Source organism: Mastigoproctus giganteus, chromosome 9, assembly GCF_048544385.1.
Source record: "Mastigoproctus giganteus isolate SK-2022 chromosome 9, ASM4854438v1, whole genome shotgun sequence".
Taxonomy (NCBI): domain Eukaryota; kingdom Metazoa; phylum Arthropoda; class Arachnida; order Uropygi; family Thelyphonidae; genus Mastigoproctus; species Mastigoproctus giganteus.
Window position 1 is genome coordinate 108,736,282 of NC_143583.1, and position 24,089 is coordinate 108,760,370.

Here is a 24,089-nt window from a genome sequence, read left to right on the forward strand (position 1 = left end):
TGTTGTTCATGTTATTTTTTATCCCTCACTTTCAACAGCATCGCCTGTAAACTAAGTTCGACCATGCTGTTCATTACGAAGCGTAAGCTTCCACGTTAGCAATGCGAGTATAGGTGAATTACCTCAATTAATTATTCTATGATTAACATAATTAAAGAGATATGTGCACAGCTTTCATAACAACGTGCGAACCGCTGATACAGCCACTTAAGTGATTGGCTAATAAACAGAATTATCCAGCTATTTGCTTTGCTTTATTCCAGAATAACAAAGGGTAATACACCAACCGTTGTAATCTTGTTAGCTGTTCAAAATAATTACACTTTTCATCACAGCCATGACTACTTTACTTTCATGCTCGGTAACTGAAGAAAGGGATGGAAGCAAATTGTTATTAGAGAAACAAAGACCCCGCGGAACAAATTAGACACTAGATGTTGGATTTTCTACCACAACGTCATTTATTTGAAATAATTATAAACCTTTACAACGTTGGAATTGATTTGCCTAGCATACAAGTATAATTAAATTCACGCTTAACTGCTACTACTACTACTATAAAAAAAAAAGAAAACTTGAAAAACATGAAATATATGATGCTGACATACTCGATAGGGAAAATAAGAAAATCATGAGAAACACGCATAAATAATATCAGCAAATATTCCCTTATGTCTTGAGCAGTAATGGATATCGCCTAAATTAATATTCAATAGATAAATAGCAGTATTGTATGTGTATTACTTGGAATAAATAGCAGAGCAGTAAGGCGAAGAGCAGTAAATGCACTGCCCTACCATTAATATCCGGACACCCCCTCCATCGATGGGGAAACAGGTCGTTTGCACGCAACACGTCACACAACCTACTATAAATATGTACACTGGGCATCGAACAGACGATTGCAAAAGTGGGCATGCAAGATGACACGTTCAACATAATTACCTCAACAGAACTGATCACCTCAATAAATGCTAGACGCCGATTAACATGGTGTAAGAAGCTCAAATCCTGGACTGTAGAGCAGTGGAAAATAGTCCTATGGACAGACGAGTCGAGGTTCGCACTGTACCAGTCTGATGGCCGTTCCTGGATGTGGCGGATGCCAGGGGAACGGTTCCTTCCTGATTGTATCCTCACAACAATGAAGTTTGGTGGAGGCAGTGTCATGGTACGGGTGCTCCTTTCATGGTTTGGCTTGGGCCCATTATTCGTTATCAACAAAACCAAGACAGCTTGGACAATTATGCACTTCGAACATTATGGCAATACTTCGGGGAAGGCCCATCCTGTATCAGCAAAACAACATGCAATGCCATACTGCTCGGGTTGTGTCGTAACAGAGTGGTTTGAGGATATGAGTGTGGAAAAATTGGATTCGCCAGTCCAGTGACTGATCTGAACTCTATCGAGCATCTTTGGGATGTATTGGATCGTCGGGTACGTTCATGTCGAGATCGCTCAGAGAACAAGGCCGAACTGGTGGCTGCGTTAAAGGCCGAGTGGAGGAACATATCACCTGACATTTATAAAAAGCTGGTTGAGAGTATGTCGTGAAGATTGAAGGCAGTCGTTAAAGCAAAATGTTTCACCACAAAATATTAAATGACACAATAAAAGCTCTTTTTTTATTTTTTTTCTTTAAAGACAGGTGTCCGGATATTAATGGTAGGGCAGTGTATATGTCGAATCTGAAAGTTCCATCCGTCTCCACTGGATTTCAGCAGTGCGGAAGAACATTGCGGATAACACAGGGTTACGACCAGAGTCGATAAATACCAAACTCATATTTAAATGAGGTTCATGTTTAGGAGTCCATAGTCGTAACCCTTATGGAGTTTATAGCCCTAGAGAATTAATAGGAGGGAAGAATGCGGCTCGAATTCGCTCGATAATCTCTTAATGGTGCTTGTTGATATAAGCTATGCCGTCTAGCGACAAGATATTTCAATTTCACTGGTCATGAATGTGTGCTCTACAACCAATAGACTTATCCGTCAAATATTCCACGGTGGCATTCTTATAGTGGCAATTAGGTTATATGTATCCACGATGCAACATGATCATTAATACAGTGTGCCTATAAATTGTTCACCGAATATAAAGCGCGATTAAAATTTTATTATGTTGGTTATTGTAAAACGGTTTGCTGAAATTAATAAAGCAACTCAAGGAATTTCTTGTCGCATAACCGCACTTCAGTAAACATCGACACCTTTGGTAGAATGCTGAATGTCAAGACTGTAGTCGATTTCATTCCAAACGTTTTGAAACATCTCAGGGGAAAATGGTATTTTAACTCTGTGAGGTCGTTAACTTTTTTGCATACAACTTGTTCTTCATGTAGCCCCATACAAATAAATCCATAGGTGTGATGTCCGGGTAACGAAGGGACCATCGGTCCGTCGGTTAGAAAATGCTTGCATGTGCGTCTTACCATTGAGGTACAGTTGAGCACATCTAGGTAATCTGTGAAAATCAGAGTGTTTTCGTGGAAGAAAAATGGTCCAATCACCTAGGCGAAGGACACTGCGCATCATACGTTTATCGTGGAACTATCTTACTCATATTCAAGAACTGAGGGGGATTTTCAGATCTCATATGTGACAACTATGTCTGCTAAGCAGCGATATCTTATCAGACAGGTAGAATGTCGCCTCATTACTGAAAACAACAGTTTACATAAAGTGCTTATCTTCCTCTATACGGTTGAGAATGCGAACAGCGAATTCCTTAATTTCCTGTATGATTTGCCCTTTGTAAGCATAAAGTTTCTGTTTTCAATCTCTTGCGAAATTGTGCAATATTCCTGGCGTGATTTGCAGCTGCAGGCTTGCCCGGCGGATATATTTTGTAGGACCGCATAAACACTTCCTGCTTTTCCAAACCTTTAACTGCAGATACACTAGGCCTACCTGCTTCTTGCTGCTTCAATACACTGCCGGTTTCTTTAAACAGTTAGAACCATCGCCTCATTGATCGTTCCGTAGGCGAATCTTTCTGGAAATCCCGTTGAAAGCGCCTCTTTACGATTACAGGAGATTTGGTATCCCACAGGCACAATACAATATTTGCTTTCTCCTCCGTGAGTAGCATAGTTAGTATAATCACCGTACCCTCCACACTGGAAAAGACCTAAGTTTGAACCCCATCAATGATGCGAAGAATTCATAAGGGCCTTTTTTCGCAATGTACTACCAGAAACTTGGGTTTTTCGTTCAGAAAACAGCAAATCGACCATACACAATTTACAGACATGTTATATAGGCGTAATATGGCCTAAATTGCTGATACACTAAAACCCTGCAACAGCTTTCTCCTCCACTGTTGCAATTTTAATGCTGTACTGTGAGAAAAAAAAAAAACTGATTGAGTTGCTTTAATAACTGCAGCAAAACATTTTAAGATATCTATACAATCAAATTTTAATAACGCTTCATAGCAAGGTGAATAATTTATAGAAATTCGACTCTAGTCTTTCATTCAGCTAGTTCAACACCATTATACTCTCTTAGTGAAACCCAATTCACCTCTTTTTGCGCGTGCGCTTGCTCAAACCTACCCACCACACACACACACACACACAAAGATATATGTAACATGCATTAACACCTACAGTATTTCACAAACAAAATAACGATCGTATTGCTCCAATACTACCGAGAAACACTGTTTTAAGAATAGTCGATTACTTATTTGTACTTGATCAACAAATATGCAAATTTTTAAACAGATTCGTCTGTTTAAACATTTAAGTGAATATAGTTTTAATGCTATCACTTTCGACAGTATTTTATATTTTCTCTTATTTTAACACTTGACAGAATGGCCTTTTAATTACACCATTTATGTCTGAAGAATATGTTGCTGCAAGGGCTGCAGTCTGTTTTGATTATTTTTTTAATAGGCTAGTCAGACAAAGTATTTCAAATCGCGGAAACCAAAACGGTATAAAGACGGGCAATAAAATTGCATATATTTTGCATTATATACATTGCATATAAACGACTACTTTGTATTTATCTCTATATCCTTTATTATGATCAGCTCTCTCACCAAAGTTTAAGGTCTGCGTGCTTTGTGTGTGTGTGTGTGAGAATTGGAGAAATAAATTTATTTATTTGCACAATTTAGGGTAGTGCAAAACCAAAATATTTATTTACATTTATTTAGGATAGTGTAAAACCATTTTTTTTTTTAGTTTTACACTACCCTAAATTAAATTCGTATCTTGTTATTTTATTCCAAAAGTTTTCTCTCCTCTATACAAAGGGCAGTTTGAAAAGAAAACTTTCTGAATTTATTCTAAAAATTTTCTTTCTACATTTATGTAGCCTTTCCCAAAATGGGGAAAAGAAATTATTTAATACCCTTCCTTCAATTTGGTAAACGCTACCGCAAGGAAAGAATCTAACTTGAAAGAATTATCAGTATTGTCAGCAGATATTTCGAAATTCTTGTATCAAGAAATGTGTACAACAGTCACATTCTGTTAACTGTAATTTATAAAGCACAAGTTATTATGTTTTTATGATGGTGCAAGGTATCACGTTCCGATTTATTGCCAATTCCACGTACTCTCCGATGGAGACAAGAGAGAAAATGGAACAACAGTCGTTTTATCAGTGTATAATCAGAGAAGCCCTGAGATGAAACAGAAATTCGCAAAGAATACGATACGGACCTCATATCATATCGGGAAAGACACACACACACAAGCTCAACAAATGAGATCCACTACGTCAGCAGGGCAGATTTGGAACTTATACCAAGTGCATTGATCGCAAATCCATAGAATTGCCACTTAGAAAGATTAGAATTGAAATCACTACAGACAGGCAGCAGCGCAGTAAGGATGGAGGAGAATGAGTTATTTCTGAGTAGGAAGACGCCATTGGACCAACCACTTGATAAAAAATGAGCAGTGCGAACCATTCGATCGAAAACATCCTTTGTACGAAACAATCTCATATACAAATAAGCAAGCCATCTGTATTCATAGCAGTAATAAACCTTCTAAACATAAGAATGAAGAGATGAAAGGACACCCACACACATACAAACACACAGAATGGCTACTGGGATGCGTTACAGACGAGCTATACAAAGGAAACAGAAATAGGATTCTCAGAAATGCCAAGGAAATAGCACGTATTACTGCACAGTAATGTAAGCCATATCAGATGGAAAAGATTGTTATATCTAATTTGGCAATACAAAGTCTGAGATGTGCTTCATGTTACTGAATTGATATTCCATTAGTTTATCTGCTGTAAACTTGAATATTTCGCAGAGTCAAAGATAATATGAAACACGCATCGGAGAAAAAGATATTTAAAAATTGAGAAAGTTTTATTGGCATTTTTTCACAACGTGGCTGAGTTAATCGGTCTTAGACGAGGGTAGTATGTTTTCCCTCCCGAAAACTTGGGTTTTAAAGCTATGAGACTTGACGCCTTATAGCCTTGGTTGCTTTGACGCTTAATATACTAAATGTAATGGCTTTCATTACATGGAAATTTCCAAAAAGTTATTTAACACGTTGGGTGCCATATAGCCATCGGTTGGATATGTTTCTCTTAGCCAAAAAACAGCATAAATACCGGTTTTCCCATGTGCCCACGATTTTTATGAGTTTGACCTATACTGATCGAATATCTGGTCTGCTGATGCATCAGTCCCATTGCAATCCCATTGCCATTGGGTTATTTGTGGAGATCAAAGAAACATTTTTTCAGCTTTAATTTATCTACTTATAAAATCTTGCTTAAATATATATTTTAGGGAAAAAAACCCTTCTTATTTTAATATATAAATGTTATTTAAAAAATAAAACAAACTCTACAAAATAATCACAACGTTTGGAGATGCATCGGTTCGAATCCCATCAAAAACTGCAGGAATTCTTAAAGACCTCTTCGATCGAAGCTGTGGTTAGCCGATCTCGTGGTGGAGTTAACAGGGGTTTTACGCGAGTTCTTCGAGTTTTTTGCCTGAACAATATTTAAAATGGCTACGGAACACACAGTTGAACGACGATGATACCCAACAAATTGTATATCAGCTGGATACAATAACTGAGACACTACAGTCTGATTGGGCAAAAATTTTCGAAAATCAAGAATCTGCACGATGAATTGGAGAAGATGGAAGAAATGGACAAAGGAGACTTACTTTCCAAGCTACGTGATTGAAACTTGCTAAAATTGGTAGAAAGTTTGCTGCGTTGGCTATTTCCTGTATTTAAGATCAAAGATGGCTCCCCACATTAAATATGCTTTAGTCACTTATAAAAATTAATAAATAAATTAAGTATATAATCTTTAATTTATTATTTGTTTATTTGCTTTTAAAGTTGTTCCTATTTTGCATACATTTCGTTCCCACCTTTGGGAGGGGTTTTTAAAAACTTTGGTAGGGCAGTGTACTTTTGAATGGAAAAAAAATATTGCAACAAAGCTGGAAGCGATCCAATGTCTAATGATCTTGGATCTTTTCCAACTTCATTGCAACAGGGGCTGTCATCTCGCAGCAAGCGTGCCATGCGCAGCTCTTCGTAGTGGCATGCTTCCCGATGTGAAAAAAATAATGTAAACAATGATAGAACTGATTGAAGTTATGGCTTAAATTCCACTTTTATTGCCAGAAATTATCAGGTTTTAACGGGAGCCTACAGTTCATATTTATCGCCTTTTAGTATTAATCGTGGACAGAAGTCGAACCCAAACGAGTGCAAATGGCGAAATCACCATACCGTCACGGAGGACAGGAGGATAATGATTCCGTGACATATTTCTACCAAAATACTTTTGGTACGCTGCAGCAACCAACAAAACTAAAGAGGTGCTGGCAGTTTTGTTGCTTGCTTGGGGAAATAAGTACAACCGCTTGTGCTTCAGTGCCACATGTGTGAGGCAGCCTGTGAAAAGTGAGCAGAAAACCAACATTTTCGTCCTAGCACGATTTCCTAAGTGGGAATTTTGGGGAAAGGGGAAATGAATGGCTTTTAACACGAACGGGTAAATTACTGATTATAGCCAAATATCATGAACTAACCGAATTTAACGTATACTGGTATTACATTTCGTCTTTCTCTCAAATTATTTATCTTAATACTTAAATACACCCTCTCCTCCCCCCAGAGGCGACAAAGGTTGACAGAAACTCTGTACCTAAATGTTAACTGCCATCTTGACCCAGATGAAACTATAATATAATTTATGCAAATCATATAAGCAGAATATAACTATAATTTTGCACTCTCAGGAACGTAAAATTATAGTTGTTCTTAAGAAAGGATAATTTCAGACTGGGTATAACAATTTTCATTAGCAGAAGTGTAATTAGCCAAGAGCAATAAGTTCTCATTTGATTTTATGGAACTAAAAATCTTAAGGAAATTTGAAAAAGGATTAAATGAATATTTAGAGAGAGAAATAAAAAGGTAAATATTCTTTATCCAAGTAATGTATTAATTTCATTAACAGTTTAATGATTAATTAATTACGGTTATGCAGAATTTATGAAGATTTACTTTTAAGTATAATGTAGCATAAGCTTTATTTTCTGCCATTATTCCACATTTATAAATACTGCAAAAAAATAGCAATTAGAAACATGCTAACAGCGTGGTTTATTTATTTTTATGTAACTTTCTCATTTTTCCGATTTTCCTTTTGGACCCTTCCCTGGGCACTAGACTCTGGGTGCATTTGCAACACCCTGCGCTATAGGATGATAAGCCACAGATCTAAAGTTCATAATTCTAAAAAGTTCATCATTCTAAAAAGCTACTAAAAGTTTCATACCTATTAAGAAATACTGTTCAAAGTTTAGGCCTAAATGGTTATCAAATGAACTAATGAGACTCGTGACAGAGAAGAAAAATGCATGGGATGCATATAAATTATCAAGCGACTCAGAAGCCTATGGCAGATATAAGCTAGTCTGTAATCAGGTCACAAAGGAGGTTAGGCAGGCGAAGGCAGATTACGAGAAATCTTTGACAAAGGAAGCTAAGAAAAAGAGCAAGGATTTCTTTACTTATATCGACGGTTCGACTGTTGATGATCCTGCTCAGATAGAAAACAAACTGAATGAGTATTTTGCATCTACATTCACACATGAGGAGTTATTAAGGTTTGAAAATGGTAGAAGATTATCAAATTGTAGCAGGGTGCTTAATGATTTTGTAATAACTGAGAGCAAAGTGGAAGAGAAAACATATGAAAGGCACCTGGGGTGGATGGGATCTATCCAGTTATATTAAAGGAGGTGGCAAAGCAACTAAGCAAACCCGTAGCCATAATTATGAGAGCATCCTTGGAGGTCCCCACGGACTGGATATGTGCAAATGTATCCTCAATTCACAAAGGGGGATCGAAGGGTGACACGAGTAATTACAGACCAGTTAGTTTAACTTCTGTTCCGGGTAAAATAATGGAGTCACTGGTTAAAGATGCATTGCAGGATCATCTCGACAAGACTGCAGCAATAATTCAGACACAGCATGGGTTTGTTAAGAGAAAGTCTTGTCTGACAAATTTGATAGGATATTATGATCTGGTTACAAAGGAACTGGATGCAAAAAATAATTTTGATATCATATATTTGGATTTCAGGAAAGCTTTTGACACTGTTGTGCATGGAAGACTATTGTACAAATTGGAGCAGAATGGTATTAAGGGTAAGTTGCTACAATGGATAAAAGGATAGTTGAGTGGGAGAAGACAGAGGGTGGTAATCAATGGGTGCTGCTCTTCGTGGACTAATGTTATTAATGGAGTCCCACAGGGTTCGGTGTTGGGTCCACTGTTTTGTATATTTATCAATGATATTGATGAAGGTATATCAGGCTTAGTGTCGAAGTTTGTAGATGATATAAAGGTTGGCAGGGTTGTTAATGACAGTAATGGCAGTGTGCTACTGCAACAGGATCTAGAAAATTTGGGCAGATGGGCTAAGAAGTGGCAACTGAAGTTTAACCTTGACAAATGCAAAGTACTGTATATGGGTAGAAGTAATCCCAGAGAAACGAACCAACTGTGTGGTACTACACTTGAGGTGGTAGAAAATGAAAAAGACCTGGGAGTAATTGTGCAATCAGATATGAAGTTTTCTGAACAATGCAGACAGGCTGCCAGAGCAGGTCATGGGGTTTTGTCAATGACATATAGGAATTTTGCTAGCAGGGAGAAGGAGGTGATTGTCCCTCTGTATAAGGCAATGGTCACGCCACGCCTTGAGTACTGCGTACAGGTCTTGAGGCCTCATTTTAGGAAGGATGTAGATTTGCTTGAGTGTGTTCAGAGAAGGGCAACAAGATTGGTGAGGGGAATGAAGGGATCCTCTTACCAAGAGAGGCTTAAGTTCTGCGAATTGCAGTGGCTGGAGACTAGGCACCTGCGCGGTGATCTGATTGAGGTGTATAAGGCCTTGAATGGGTTGAGCATGCTGAATTCTGATGAGATCCTTCCACTCGTTGAGATTACGAACCTAAGGGGACATAAATTCAAATTAAGAAAAGACAGATGTAGAATAGATGTGCGGAAATTTGCCTTTAGCCAGCGGGTGGTTAATTGCTGGAACAAACTTCCATCTGTCGCTGTGGAAGTTGATAGGTTAAATAAATTTAAGGAGGAACTGGACAGGCATTTGGAGGGAATGGTGTGATTTTTTTTTTTTTTTGGCTGATGCTGCATAAGCTCATACACTTGCTTTCTTGCATCACATGCCACCACTACTACTACTGTTCCATAAACAGAACATACAGGCAACGCAAAGACGACTAAGCCCATGAGGCAATATTTGCCTTGGCACATATCTGACAGTGACGTAAATTATTCAATATTGTTTTTCACATTTTAGTGAAAAAAAAAAAAAAAAACGTGGAGCAGCGCAGCAACCTGTCAAGTCCACAAAATGTTCCCATAAAAGGTAAAATGTCCTTAAATTAAACATGCAAATTCATTACTAATTTAGTGTAATGATTTCACGAAAAAAAACGCCTGCCATTTAAGGGGTATCTTTCAGGCAGTTCATATTATCTCATTCCCCTGTGAAAATCTTATTCTATAAAAATAAAAAAAAAGCAAGAACGAAACATAAATTCAATATTTAATTATTCTCTTTAAGACCGCCAAGTACGTTCATTTCTGCGCAGTAGATTTATAAATGTGTAATGGTGTGTTTGGAAGGTTACATAATTTCATTTTCATTGAAGGGTATAACAATGACGGTTAATCCTGGGGTTTACTCTAAAAGTGTCCTTCGCAAAGAGATGGCAGCGAGCCAACTATAATTAAAATCGCTTTCAAAGAATTCTTAATCTAAATTAATTACTTTCTTTACCTCACCTTTTAATTGCTGGGCGGGCTCATATTAACAGCCATCAGGCAGGCTCATAGTGGCACGACTTTTGAAATTTCACAAAACTGCATTGTAATTAATAAAAGCGTACTCTGTATAACATTTGCGCTTATAAAATATAAATGGATTTGCTATTATATTTAACAGATAATTTATAGCCTACCGCGTACCAACTGTTAAAGCAAAATCCTTTTTATGACGTATGCGCAGACTAACACGCCCTCTTTAAAATGAAGAATGCAATCTTTAAACTACTGAAAATAATAAAATAAAATGCTTCTTTCAGCATGTAAAACAAAAACCTTTCATAGACGTAAAAACAAATTCCAGATGGTCTTTCGAAATAATTTCAACAATAAATGTAAAATACTTGTAAATGTTATTAAAATAAATAAATAAAATTTTAGCAAATTTGTCCCATTAGCACTGCAGTTCAACAGCTCTAATGAATGCAATTTTAACCAACAACGTCTTCTTTCTTCTAGAAATTGCCTAACGTTCCTATTTATACTTATTATGTGAAGACTGCTACAAAAAGGTTAATGAGGTTACTTAGGTACCATGATTCTCTGCGGTTTGGGTGTTATTGTTTACATTATAGAGCCTTTTGCTTCTGCCGTCAGTATGAGAAATGCCTTTATGTAAAACTTAGTTGTCACCTTTAAATAATCACGGTTGTATTTTTATAGCTATTTAATTCGTTTTTCATAAGCCAAAAGGTCTTGCTGCAAAAGATCACTTGAATGAACCCTTATCTACCCAGAAGCAGTAAGTAGGTGGTGTACTGAAGTAATTAGATACTTGACAGTTAATAAGAAATATTTTTTAACGGTGGACCATCTATAAATTCATGAGGCTAATTTCCCCACTATCAGCATATTTTGTAATAAATTACCAGAGGATATTAAACAATTTAACTTACTGTGATTAAAAACCTGATGGTCCAAAGGTTTTTAGCACGCGTGATTAACTCCCGAACAAAGTTCAATATTAGATGCGGCCATCAATATCTGTCTCTAAAAAGAGAAATGGCTTTTATAAAATGGTAATCTATTCAGTTTTTTTTTTGTTTGTTTGTTTTTTTTTTTTGTTTTTTTTTAACAAAAACTTGCTCCTCTGGAACATTTACCTGTTAGGGCCAATAGGAAGGTATCTGAACTAAGGCATCTGTTGCCAACACGGGTTACACGAGAAGATATTGACTATAGTTAACTTGCACGGTAATGTTGCTAACAGTAAATTGACGTGTTAAGAAGAGATTTATTGCAGTTACTCTTGTGGAAATTTTACAGCTATTGGTGAATGATCGGTGATGAATATTCCATCGATAATAAAATGAAATAAAGATTTTTATATAAAAGTATATTAATACGGAAATGAAGGGCTAAAAATTCTCAAGTCAAACGAAATTAGACTGATTTATGAGGAAAAACATTCACTTCAGTTTCTTAAACCACTATTTTCTTATTATTTATTCATATCTGTTTATTTATACCGTACAAGATATAAAGATTTTCAGATATTTAATAAAATTTACAGTAATGTTGTATATACTAAGGATAATTAAATTAAGCTAATTCGTCATTAAGAAAGGTCGAATTCTAACTTTCTTGCAAAATGTCTCTTTAGAATTGAATTTCAGCAAAAGATATATCACTTTCTGTACTATTCAAAAAAATGATCTCTGAGGGCTAGACATGACTAGGAGGTTGGCTGACTAGTTGACTTATTAATTGTTGCGCCAGGGTCACGAGGCGTTAGCTATTTTGTCTATAAATCAGATCTATTCTATGGTCGGTTCGCTTGTTTACTCAGTGATAAACCAAAGTTTCCAGTAGCGGCAAAAGCCAGGCTTTCTCTCCTGGCCACTGTATAAAACAAACCGATGGAAGTTCCTCTAATCTAGGAGCAATTCCAGGCCAGATATTTCAGCAAGGTGTGGAAGAACAGAAATTGCAATTACTATTAGCAGCGAGTACGCGACGAGGGAGGAATAGTAGTAGTTAAAGATATAAAATATAAGAGATACAACCAACTTTAGAAATGAAAAAAAGAAAAACATGCATCAATTAAGGAACTATAGATCCATATCTGAAAAAGAAGTGCTTCTGTCAGTTTCGGAAGTCTTTTGTAATATCGGGTTGAACCGATAGAGAACAAAACAATATTGGAGTTGCAGAATGTCTTCTGGAATTGGAAAATATATTCGATTGGAAAATATATTGGGTATAATCGAGGGTAATTGTGGGGAATAATTTTTTTGCAGTTTTCGATTCTTTGCATAAAACATAATGAACTCAGTGAGTAGACAAAAATCCTTAGTAGTGAGAACAAAGGATGTTCTTACTCACTGATTCAGGACATGTAAGAGCAAAGAGGTTTATCTTTATTATTGATTTCTCACTTGGTTGTTAGCTAGTTATTTGACATAATAAATGTATGTGACAGTATTTTGTAAGAATTAATTATTCCCAAGTCGAAGAATAGCAATATACTGAAGAAATGGAAGTTAAGAGGTGACAGCGAGTCCAGGAAATGGCCAGTTGAGCGCAAAAACTGATTTATTGGAGCTGACGAACCTTGAGACTGTGAGTAATTTCATTTATGAAACATCAACAGTTGAAGATTATAATCATTCATGGTATAGTGGTTTGCCGCTCTTTTGGTGAGGTGTCGGTTCGAGTTCCGTCATAGACTCGACGAATTTCTAAAGACCTTTTCATTGGATCTGTAATTAGCAGATCTCGGGCGAAGGCAGTAGAATTTTCCTACAGTAAGATATTGCAGTTTCCGCGTGCTTCTATAAACACAATACATAATGGTTACTGGTATCAATAACGATTATTCATTTATTGATTTGCTACTAATAATGCAAGGGCAGTGCATTATAATATAAACTGGATTTAATTTTGCTATTTCGACTGAAAATACGAATCTTTATGGATTGAAAAAAATTCTTGTTTCTGTAAAATTACTAGAAACATTTTTATAATCATCCCTCTAAATTATTCTTCATCTTTTAAGGACATTTCCATAAGAAAGAATATTATAATGATAAAAAAGAGAAAAGATGGAATACGTAACTAGACTTTTCTACTTAGTTTGGCTCTCTTACTATAATGAAACTTTTTAATAATAAACAGCATTATCAGCTTGTCAATTCATTTGATTATTTTTATAAGCTTGCAGTCATAACCTTCTGTCGTCTTTCACGTTAACTGTATCCCAAGTGAGTCTAGTGCAAAAAAAATTCTTGTTCTTATTAAAAATTATATAAACTTCTTAAAACTTCCTTTCACAACAAAAATTATTAAGATTTGAAACATCTCTAAGATTACATTTCATAACTGTTCCTGTTAAAATGAAAGAAAAGCTTTATAAGAAAAAAAAAGGTCAGAACAACCATAAATGAAACGTGTTTTTGACATGACATGCTGACATTACGTTTTTTTTTTTCCATTCACATGTCTTGTACTTATTTTCTATTTTCCCTGGCAACTCGTTTGGCCAGTTTACAGTGCACAGAATCTACCGTTAATGGAAATGTGACATATGTTCTGTGGCAAAGCTCGTTAAATAATGCCTACTCCTTCAGCTGGATCCCCTCATGCGTACGATTTCCACGCTCTTGGCAACGTCATAGCGACAAACTCTCCCTAGTTTTCATATTTTAATTTAGCCAGCTCTCAGTTGCAGAGAAAGAAAGTTGTGTCAGAGCTGATCGGACAGAACATTGTTTAGTGACAGTGACATGGCAGATAACTAGATTTATACCAAAGCAGATTTCCTGCAGCCTTTAATGACAACCTCTCCTCTGAAAACTGTTCCAGTTCCACTGTCACCGGGCGAATATTACATTACTTGCCAAATACCAATCGCCGCTTTTCTCGCAAACAAGTAAAACTCTCCCTTGGAGAATTTTAAACTGCTTCACATTTCTTGTAAAAGTGACATCTCGTGTAGAAATGTCTGTAACAGCAAACTAGAACTGAATATAATTAAGAGAGCCAGCATTTCAAAAAAGCACAACAACGAGAATAACCTGCCGGCATAACTTAATATTTGCAATATTACTTTAACATTAAACGAGATGAAAAAATAAAAGGAGTTAGGAATGGCGTCCCGATATGAATTAGATATTCAAGGAAATGCGAAATCAAAACGGCTTTTTTTATAATCTAATAAATTCTTTGCAGTGGGTTTTAGTTATTTCATCAAACAGATGAAACTGTTATTTATGCAAAATCAATTTCTCTCAATAAATTTCGGTATTTGTTGTTGTCCTCTTGTGCATTCGATATAAGTTAATATCGGAACTGTCAAAGGTAGTCAACAAGGTACATGTCCAATACGATCATAACGTTGAAAAAAACAAGACCAAGACTGCACAGCTTTGAAATAAAAAAGTGCTTCCAGTTGTATTTTTCTCCAGAATTCTTCCCCACGCGTAAAACCATTTTCTGAATAGCGTAATATAATTTATAACCGAAGTTATAACTTAATAAATGGGATGAAAATCATAACATAAGAATGTATTTTTGAGTGTTATTTATTTATAATTATTATTGTAAATAATAATTCATCCAGTAGATAATAAATAATATATCATCCAGTAAAGGTGATATAACAAAAAGGATTTGGGCAGAAAAATGAAAGTGTCTATGTTTGACGATGATTTGTTGATTTATCGGGATGGAAAGGAGGATGTACAGGAACAGGCGGAAAGCAAGGTGGAGGAGGCAAAGAGATACAATGTGAAGTTTATTGATGCTAAGAGTAATGTAACGAAAATGACAAGGATGGAGGGAGAGGAGGGGATTAACATATTTATTGAGGGAAAGAAGATAGAGGTGGATAGTTTCAGATATTTAGGAAGTATAATAGATAAAGAAGGGAGAATTGATAAGGAAGTATGTAGAAGAGCAGACCGAGCAAGCATGTTTATAGCTGTGTAAAAGATCTAGTTTGGAGAAAGGAGGTACCTGAGAAGTGCAAGATTACGGTCTGTAGAGCTGATGTACCAATAATAATATATGGATTGGAATCATGGATATTGAGGAGAAGGATATTATCAGAATGCAAGCAATGGAAATGAATTTTCTGAGAGGTGTGTGGAAAGACCAAGAGAAATTGGCCGCGTTTCTTACCTTTCTGAAGAAAGTAGAAGAAGAATGATTAAAATAAAAGGCTGAGAGGAATAGACTGATGTGGATTGGTCACATTAAGAAAAAGGATGATAACAGACTGCCGAAGAGGTTGTTAGAAATGAAAATGGAGAACATACTGAGATGGTTTGGTCACGTAAAGAGAACGGAGGAAACCAGACTGCCGAAGAGGATAGAAATGGTGGGTAAAAGACCAAGAGGAAGGCCGAAAAGAAGAGGGGAAGAGCAATGTCCAAAGAAGAGGAGTTTGTTCGGAGGAGATCAAGAGAGAAATGATGGGAAGATAGAGCTAAATGGAGAAGACTAGTTCCGTCTCGAATCGGCTAAAAGCTGGAACGACAACATAAGTAAGTAACTAGTTTAATCACTCGTTAATGCCTTATAGGTCATAAGTTTTAAAAATAATTGTTTAGTATGGTTTTTACGACAGTTGGCATTTTCCTGATGTGTATGAACTCAAAAATCTTTTGGTATTTTCCCTCAATGTAGGAAATAAAAAAAAAAAAACAGCTGCAAAATTTATAAAGAAAAATGGAAACGTTTAAATTGAATAAACACCATCTCTCTCTATTTGAATTGTACTTTAAATTTAATTTGCTCTTTTTAAATTTGAATGGTGGATAACTTTTAAAAATGTTAACCACATTTCTTCATAAAATAAACCGGATAGCTATGATTCTAAGAAAAATTAACTGCCATTATCAAGACATCATCATAGTACGAGTCTGTGAGCAGCTAATTAGACGTTTTAATCTACTTGTACACACGCCGACGTAAATTATGATGGTGCAGAGGCAGAACAGTAAATCAATTTATAAGAGGCGGCCCTAAGCAGTTTTTTTTCGTTATTAACAATAATGAAATCTAGCATCTAAAAGAGTTAACATTTTTGAATAACTTTCATAAGATATTTCAGTTTTGGATGTTGTTAGAGTTTAAGACTAAAATGTTGCCCTTTTATCATAACGAGCAATTTTATTCTGAGCAGTCTGATACCTATTATGACAACTATCACAGAAAGCGAATGGTCGTTCCTTGGAGTTCGCTAAAATTTTATTTTTTCTTGAAAGCATCCAATGCTCTGTGGTTTTTCTTTCATTCAAAGAAGAAATGTTAAATATTGTGACTGCAGAAACATAAGTCACTTATTTCGTATAATATAAAGTCTCTTTTTTTTATTTTAAGATTAGTAAGTATTACAAACAACTAGAAATTAAGGGGGCAGTCAATGATAGATTCGCTTTTGATTTAACATAATGGATAACGCCAAGCATTCATGTGTACCCTCAGATGCGCTTCGCCACTTAACAAGGTCATAGTTACAAGAGAGCAGTTGATAAGAGGAATGCATGCACTTTGTCCTACACCCAGGATTACAGACTGCAGAATTTCGCAATTCCTCCTGAAAGAGTTGAGCATATTTATTTTAGACTCTTTGCTAAATATCTTCAACTGGATTCTAGATCAATACATCTTACCATGTGGGTACTATTTAAACTTGTGGTTCACGAAAAAGAATTACTAGAGTGACAAGGTCAAGGTGTATTTGTTTAATTGTGGTCTTCAGGGTTTCCCCTATATACCGCTGTAGCTTCTAAAATGGCAAAAGGCCAAGGCCGGCAAGTGTGTGTATGTATGTGGGTTGTTATGTTGAGTGTTCAGTGCCGGCGCCTGGCGACTTCGCAGCCAGGGGGAAGGGGACACCAGGTTCCCTGACTAGAAATTAAGACCTTGGCCACGAGAAGACGCGCCAGGGTCCACTTTCAACCAGAGACACTTACTGGGGCTATCAGGCAAGCCTGGGGGCCCCTAGGTTTTAACTGAAAGGAAATTTAGGAAATATAAGGTTTAGTTAGGGAAATGGGAGGGGAGGGAAAGCAGAAAGAAGAAGAGGAAGACATTCCCGAAAATGAAGAAGTTAGAAAAGAAAGTTTAAAGCCGTTAACATAATCTAAACTTATAATACAATTACACAAAGGTTGCCATGTGCCATTATCATTACTAAATCAAAACTTAAATTACAAATATACAGTGGTTTCCTGTACCAAAGCCATGGCAAAAACAATTTAACAGCTGTACGGGAGAATTATCACTTGGAACTCGAAACCCTAGTAAAGTAAGCCGTTAAACAACAATGTCAAACTTATAATACAATATACGTATCAAGCTGAAACATCGATACAGCTGTGAAGGGAGAACAATCCCAATATTTTAAGCAAGACAGCATTATCAGTTCCAAACTAATACAGTCCAAAACCGGTGAGAGGGATGTCAACTAAAGATTCAATGTCATATGTATCTTACAATACTGAACAACAGAGTATCAAGTAAATAGGTCCTAAGAGAGAGGTTCATACTCATGGTCCTTACACATAGCCAAACTGCCAAATAGTCTGCGCCAGTTTCCAAAATAAAACAGTCCAGAACCTGTAACAGAAATGTCCATTTACTATTCAATCTCACGCATATCATATAACTCTGATGCTACAGTCTTCAATGCAGAATGCTAAGTATACAAATCCCAAGAAAGGATTTAACAGAAGAAGAACAAAGAGTGCTATTAACATTCCAATTATTTATTTTTTATTTTTTTTTTTTTTTTGGTAGTTGTTGGCGCATCGGCTTCTGTGGCCATAATGCACCTTCCAAGGTTTTTTTGTAGTACTTTGATACAAGCCCGAGGCGGGATTCGAACCCGCGACTTTTGGGTTGCCAGGCAGGCACTTTACCCACCTGGCTAGCCCGGTCAGTATTCCAATTATGTTAGCCCAATAAAATACTCCTGCCTAAAGTACTTTAGGACAGGAAAAAATCAACTAGAACAAGTTCAGGGAGTAATAAATTTGTACCCAAACTTATTACATTAATTTGTTCATGACCCAGAACAATTAGCAGCAACACAGAATTGTCATGCCAAAGGCAAGTTCAACCTATTCAAAATATTTACAGCAAAGAGTTGACATTTTTAAATAGTCTACAATATTTTTTTATTTATTTACAGTTAAGATAAGATCTGAAAAATCTTCAGATCAAAACAACTATTACACAAAGTACAAACAGAAATTTAATAATGTTGCCAAGTGAAAAAACCAAAGTAGGCAGTCAACACCAAAGTATTTAATTAGAATGAGAAAATTGTTCAACTATTAATTCAATCTAGAAATATCAATCAGATGACATTTATTATTATTATGTGAAATTTATTATGTCCTCCTTGTAGGGAATACCTTATCAGCAAAATTTGCCAGGGCCCCAAAATTGTATTTATTTTCAACAAGTTTCGGGAGATCACATTCGTCATAAACATTAGTTAACATCTGTAATTCATACCTATAACCAACGCAGTAATTACAATCAAATATTAAATGTTGGACAGTCTCCGGAGAACCACATTTACACATCAGAGAGGCAGCCAAACCCAGAGTATGCAACTTTGAATTTAGACTGCCGTGTCCAGAAAGCAAAAAGGTTAAATCTGGCCCTGGATTAAACCAAAGGAAATGTTTATCAAATTCAGCTACCCTAGGCAAAAATTCAAATGTTATCTGGCCAGGAATGGCATTTACCCATTCATTTTGCCAATCACTAATGAATTGATTTCTTAGTCTTGTTATATTATTCTTAGCAAGTACATCAAGATTAATAGAGTACTGTCCAAGGGTTTTAGGCACACCCTGCCTTCCGAAATGTTAAAGATAATTAAAAATGACTTCATATTTTATAGGTATTTTACCCGAAATAACTCGTAGTGCCGCAGTTTAAATTGCATGGCAAGATCTCGAGGTGACTAGGAGGAAAAACCTTTGGATCTGGATTATGTACTTATTAGCAATATATTTACTAATGCAGGGGCCCCATGCGCCTGCTGCGTAGCACACCACAGGTATAAAAAACATTTATAATACCGCCGCAAAGTGGAGGGTTTAATACCTCAAGAGAATTTTATTACTTTTATTAGTTTTCCTGTTAGCACTTTTATTTTTTGCAGGATATATTTTGCATGGGAGATGAAATTTAATCCAGAATCCAACATTACGCCAAGATATTTGTAAACACTTATAACATAATAATTTAATAGGTTGGTCTAATAATCTGATAGTAGAAGGCCTGTTTTGATCTAATCGCCCTTTAAAGAGCATTTACTTTGTTTTAGCAAAGGAAATTTCTAATTTGTTCACTTGAAAACAGTCGTTCAAATCAGCAAGCACTTCATTGGCCCTAGTTTCAATTTGAAACCTTCAGTTTCCATAAACAATGACCATCAAGTCGTCAGCATATGCAATTTTCAGGATGGTTTCCTGGTTGGTAGCAAGCCACCCATTAAGGACAACGTTCCAACATACAGGTCCAAGAACGGATCCCTGAGGGCAGCCCTGAGTGACTGGTCTCGCCACAGAACTGAATCCAGAGGAGACAAGACACCGGTCCTGAAAATAGACAGGGATCAAACAGTTTGGTGGGAGAGTGTCGCCAGGATAGTCTCCCACCAAACGGTGTCAAAGGCCCCTTTGAAGTCTACAAGGCGACCGAGAACATATTTACTCTCAGAAGAAACAACAGAGTACAAAACCAATCTAATAGCATCCACAGTTGACTTGCCTTTCACGAAGCCAAACTGAAATTGATAATACAAGTTTTTACTATGATAATTTTCCAAGAATCATAACAATAAGCTTTTCTAGAACCTTTCCGAAAACTGGACTCAGTGCAATGGGACGATAAAACGAAGTTAAATTTGCAGGTTTTCCAGAATTTTTGAGAATAATTTTAAGGTTGGCACGCTTCTAGGGAACCAGAAAACACCCTTTATTCAAAACAAGTATTAAAGATGTTTATAAGTAACAGTGGACAAGTCTAGATGCTCTTTATTACAGTAACGTCCATAAGGTCCAATTCTGGACACGTTCCATCTTTCATGCAGGAGGCAGCATAACCAATTTTATCTTGCGTAAATTCCTGCTCCTGGGCAGAGCCCTCATAAGTTAAGTGTTCCATTCTCAGCCTTGTTTGTTCAGAATGCTCCAGAACAGTATAATCTTGCTTGATCAATTTATCAAAGATGGAATTCGTGAATTCTTCCCATGTAAGTGATTCGGTATTATTTTCCATCAAAACGGAGGAGAAAATCTCCTCCGGATGTAATTTGTCAACTACGAGTTTATAGGGCAAACCCCATAGACCGTTATCCAAAATGGATTTGACAAAGCTCCGCACAGAGATCATTTCTCTCTGTAAATGGAATTGAAGTATGTTTTACGGGCATCCCTGTATAATTCATTCAGCCTAGCAATTTCTTCCAAAGGTCTATTGTTTCTTCTAGTTCGTTGTAAATTCTTCCTAGAATTTTTTAGGTTTTTACGATCATTTAGAGATTTTGACCACCAAGGGACTTCCTAGAGAACTATCACAAATAACCGCAATAGTATGCATTATTTCATCAAGCTGCGGCTTAAGAGCCAAACAACCAATGCAATGGATATTTTCCAAGCAAAAAGCTTCTTTAAATGTTCTGATCAAAGAGATTCCAGCTTGAGCAGTTTTATATCTTGGAAAATCATGATTAAATCTATGACTGTCAGGAGATAAAGAAGAGACGATATTAAATTAAATAACATTGTGATCGCTGCAAGACCAAGAAGAATGGACTTTCCAATCCGCCAGGCAACGACCAAAGCCCTATTTGATAAAGTAATGTCTATAAAAGATTGCCCGGAAGCAGAAACGAATGTTGGAATTTAGCCTGGAGTGTTCCAGAGAGACAGCCCTTATGACAAGATGAATTTCTCCAAAAGCACTCCCTTGGGATCAGTTGAGGGACTACACCACATGGTAGAAGAAGCATTTGCGTCGATTAAAATGATAATTTTCTTGCCAGAAAGTTTAATTGAAGCATCTTCAAAGTAATTCACGAAAGATTTTATCTGTTGGGTAGCCTGCGAACACTGAATATAGAGAGAGATAAAATACAACTGTCCAAAGAAACCCTCCAGACAGGCACATGCTGCGTGATCAGAGCAAAGTCCGTTTATCCTTGTAAGAGTAATTTGTGGATCTTTAACAACTAAGGCCGCATTTCCACCCTCACTAGAAATTTGAGTGTTGGACTGCACAATTTTTCATCAGAAACGGATCTCCTTAACCTTTCCCTTGTAGGAATATAATTCCTGTAATCCTAGGACAGAGATTTTTTGTTCAACAATTAATTTAGATACGTCACGCATTATCGAAGCTGATCGTTGGCAATTTAATTGAACAACTTTGAATCTTGAACGTAAATTATCCAGATTGGACGGATTGAATGCATTAGGTGTAGTTGGTTTTTGATTTAGTCAGTTCCTGAGCACGTATGTACTCAGAACACTTTGCATCTCGGAAGGAATGATCAGCTATCTTTTTTCTTAACCAACAGTTTGGACATACAAAGGAAGAGCCCTTATTGGGACAAGTATCTGTCTGATGACTTAATTGGCGACAATGTCCACAAGTGAAATCCGTTTTCCTGCAGTTCTTACCCAGGCATTTAAAACAACATGAGGCAATGGCGAAGTCTTTCACGTTGTGTACAGACCAGCCCAAGTAAATTCGGGAACTAGAGAGTTAAAAAGAATTTTTCTAAATTGAGCGATGAGTTTAAAAACCCAATGAGAGTAATTTTTATTTCTGGATTTTATTTGAATTTGACCTTAATCTCTTTTTTAAAGTCTTCTTCATTAATATTAAATTCACTGAAATTTTTTACATACAAATCATCAAGAAAGTCTTTGTCCGTAGTTTCTTTATGTATTTCGTAGGCGATGACGGTAGGATTCTTACTTACGCGGCGAATCCATGTTTAAATTATGCCCCTTAAACTTGGAGAAGTTCTTTAATTTATTTAGATCGCTGCTAGAGGCAGTTTCAATAATTATTCCTTTCTCTCTCTCTTACTTTTCTAATGGATCTTAACGTGCTCCAGTTCCGTCTTAAAATCGTTTGATACAGCTAATTTGATTTATTCACTAGTTTTTAATTTACATTCATCATTTGCACGTATTAGTTCCACATGTTTATTTGTGTTCCCGAAGGAACTAATCTCTCTGCAGTTTGTTTTCCTGCACTTTCTGCCGCCACACCATATGTGGCTATAGAAGAAGCAGTAGGCACAGAAATTGTATCCAACTTGCACTTAAGTCTATGGTTTTCTAAAGTAAGGTCTATAATTAACTTTTCTACATTGTTCCAAAACTTGAAGACTTCCACCATCATAAGTGGAGAAACCTTAGTATTAACCTTAAAAAAATCCATAAGATTATTCTTTAAAGCAAATAGGAAGTCTATATTTACAGAACTGTTTGATTGGTTTAAAATATTTACCTTGGGCATCTGGCCCACCTCAAGCTAGACTCATAGGAGTCTTCACGTAGAATATCCTCCAAAACAACAGAAGGTTCCTTCAAACAAGTATCCAAAATTTCAGGGGCAACAGTCAAATTTCCAGGCATGTCTGAGGATGAAAAAAACTTTCAGACTGCTAGAGGGACAGAGAGACACATCGGGGGAGCGAGTATTTTAGAATTTGAGACAAGGCAACTGAGTCCGTTGAGGCATCAGTATATCGCTAGTAAATTAAGTATATTCTCTGATAGGTTTGCCTATTTTTCGAATGAAAACCAATATTTTCGAAGAAGAAATATCTTGCAACATTCACCCTGGATGATTGGCTAGTATGGCCATGGTGTGGAAAACAAAATAGTAAAAATTCTTCCTGAACTGGTAATGAGTTTGCTAAACTTTCACCGGTGATGGGACTCGAAGGCCACTTTTTAACTTTGTATGAAAGAGCCGTAATGCTGTCTACTGTGCTAATCGCTGAGACGTAAACCAATAAGAGGTTAATAAGAAGTTAGTATCAGTGATTATTGTTGTTGTTGTTGTTGTTGTTCTTGGGTTTCAAGAGCATTAGCGATAAAGACCATATTTCGTGTGTTCTGTGGTCGATTTTCTGTTTGCTGGACAAAAAACCAGAAAATCCATGCTACCCTCGTCTGGAACCCAGTAACTCAGCCAGGTTTTGAAAAAGGCCCATCGAAAATCCTCTCGTCATCGATTGGACTCGAACTGGGGTCTTTTCCACCCGATGTTGGGGGGACAGCGATCCTACCAATTGTACTACCCACGAGGGCCATTAGTGGTGACAGAAGATGTAAGAAAGCAAACTTATACAGTATCAGCTAAAAATACCTCCCATATCACCTGTCCATTCCTTCTAACAGTTTGTCTAGTTTTCCTTGAATTTATTCAAACTACCCACCTCTGCAACACCAGATGGGAGCTTGTTCCAACAATTTCAATCAAACCACTTGCTGGCTGAGGCAAAATTTCCGCACACCCGCCCTGCAATCATCTTTCCTCTGAACTTAGAGGTAGCTGAAATAACTTTCCCGGTGACCCTAATGTAACAGGTTTTTTTTTTTTTTTTTATCGTATCCAAAAAATTTCGGCTTTATCCACCAATCAACATTTGTCAATGTGTTTTATTGAACACTGCTTTTACAGCTTCCACGGATTACAGCAGGA